General features: G+C 44.9%; 1 pseudogene; it reads right to left on the reverse strand.

Moving 5' to 3' along the window:
* Window positions 1–697: 697 nt before the first annotated feature.
* LOC149580316 (linamarin synthase 2 pseudogene) lies at window positions 698–2,240 on the reverse strand (annotated as a pseudogene).
* Between the last annotated feature and the right edge of the window lie 210 nt (window positions 2,241–2,450).

Raw genomic sequence — 2,450 nt, forward strand, 5'->3', positions numbered from 1 at the left:
TGTGTATTAAAATGCCGCTGTTGAAGAACAGACGAGTCACTTTTCAACAACTAGTCACTTACGTGAAAAATCGGGATTGCTGCTATTTACCTGATGTGGTGTTGCTCATTGGAAGCTCTGAGAAGAAACAGTTACCTTTCTGAAGAATTCGGACTACTACTAATTATCTGGATAGCTCTATATGTGCTTCATGCTCTTATATACCTGATGCTTTTGACTTTGACAGTGGAGTTATTTAATTTGTGTTCTGCAGCAGTGACATGTTAAGCTATTTAATTTTAGCAGCGACTAAGTCTTTCCAAACCAGTAAAAAGAGAGTGATAGGGAAGTAGGCAAGAGATCAAAGACATGAAAAGTGGCATATTAACCATAACGATCCCGGCGTGAGAGAAACGTAAGTAGTCAGAAAGTAAACTGACTGAAGGGTTTCAAATAACTTGGACGTCTAAGCTCCAAGCACTCTCAAATAAACGGTTGTGCTGAAAAGGACATACAATTATTCAGTGAACATTAATAGCGTAGAAAGCATATTTGACAACTGAATCTGAAACACTATTATTTCGCACATGAATCTGGTAACATGTTTCCGCTAAATTAACAGTGCAGTGCAAGCAGATATAATCTGATACATAATATGCAACAAACTACTCGATGCATTGGTGCCATCTCATTGAATACATAGACAATACTTTGGCGGCTACCCGGTTGTCAGAGAAGCCAATTTGGAAAGCTGTGTGATTTCATGAATAAACCTGTTGATGTTGACAAAGGAAGAACCTCCCTCCCCTACCGCTTTAAACGCAGCATCCTTCAACTCCATTCCCTTTTTTCTCAGCTCCTGCGCTTCTGAACCTTCCATCAGTCTTCTCACCCCTTTTTCAATCTCCTCTCTTTTCACAACCATATTTCCATCAAATTCCACTCCCTCGAAGGCCAAGCCAATCTTCCACACATCCTTGCAGAAGCGGCAGTCGAGAAACTGGTCAACAAAATACGGCCACCCAAGCATTGGAACTCCCATGCTCATGCTCTCCAGACAAGAGTTCCACCCGCAGTGGCTCAGAAACCCTCCCACGGAAGGGTGGGACAAAACATTCAATTGAGGCGCCCATTTCACAGTCAGTCCCCGATCTCTCACTCTCTCTTCAAAACCCTCGGGGAGAATGGCAGGCATACCTCCCGCAATATCATTGCGCAACACCCACAGAAAAGGGTGCTGACTGTTTTCCAACCCCATTGCCAATTCCTCCAGTTGGTCGTTCGACTTGACGGCGATGCTGCCGAAGGAAACGTAGATCACAGTATTGGGCTTTTGAGCGTCAAGCCATTTGAGACAGCTCTCGTCCTGCTCCAAAAGACTCGCTTGCTTGTTCAAATCTATTCCATCTAGAAAATTGGGAAGAAACACGCGGCCAATTGCCAAAGCAGGGCAGGCATTACAGGACAGTGCGCTTACTGTCTCGGGGGGCTCGAGCTCATCAAACGTGTTGACCAGCACATAGTCTGCCTTGCTTTGAAATCGGGACTCTCGCAGACTCCACTGGAACATGGTGTCCGATGTGTCTGCAGCGCGATAGAAAGAAGATAGATCACTCGGCAGCAGAGGTGGAAGATTACCTGGCAAACAAGTGATCACTTTGTCCGCCCTCTTCGACTCCTCCACTGCAATCACTTATCATGATGACAATCATTTTCAATTAGCAATGAAAACAAACATGAGGAAGACTTAATGGCAGTCAGGATTTTGTACCTTTGACAGGAATATGTCTGCGGGAGATGAGAAGGTCGGTGTAGAACTGAGCAATTGAAGACGCGGCGCACATTGTCCAGAAGATGACTCGGGGCACTCCCAGATTCTTGGCCACTTGGTGTGTGCAAGACATGAAATTTTCTGATATAATGCAGGTGACGGGAGGAGTTTTCCCGTCTGATAAGTTGCACCGCAAATGATGTTCCAACACTGGGCCGAGTTTCTCCAAAGCGATTACGTACTCGGCGAGATTGGCTAGGCGGCCATGATCTGACGGCAACCCATCTGGAATGGTGATAAATTTGAATGCGGGTTCCTCATTATTACCCAAATCAGCTTCCTTGGACATGCACTTGTGACTGCATTCAGTGTTTACGAAAGTGATGAGAACCCCTCTTGTAGAGAGCAACTGGGCCAAATTGATGAGAGGATTGATACTCCCTTGCGCAGGGAAAGGCACCATGACTGCATGCATGCCGCTCATCTTCATCTCTCTAATTCGTTGAAATCAGTTGAGGATGGCCCTCGGATTTATACACTTCACAAGTATTGGGTGTGTAGAATGTAAGGTTCACATGGTGTACAGGAACATTAGAGTGCGTAAGATTAAGTTAATCCCATTACTACCAACAGGAAGATTTTGTTGAAAAATCATGTTTTAATACCCCAAACAACCTAACATTACATGGGACCCAAATTC

This window comes from Cupressus sempervirens, chromosome 1 (assembly GCF_028749045.1).
Source record: "Cupressus sempervirens isolate cs-2001-9-10 chromosome 1, ASM2874904v1, whole genome shotgun sequence".
NCBI lineage: Eukaryota > Viridiplantae > Streptophyta > Pinopsida > Cupressales > Cupressaceae > Cupressus > Cupressus sempervirens.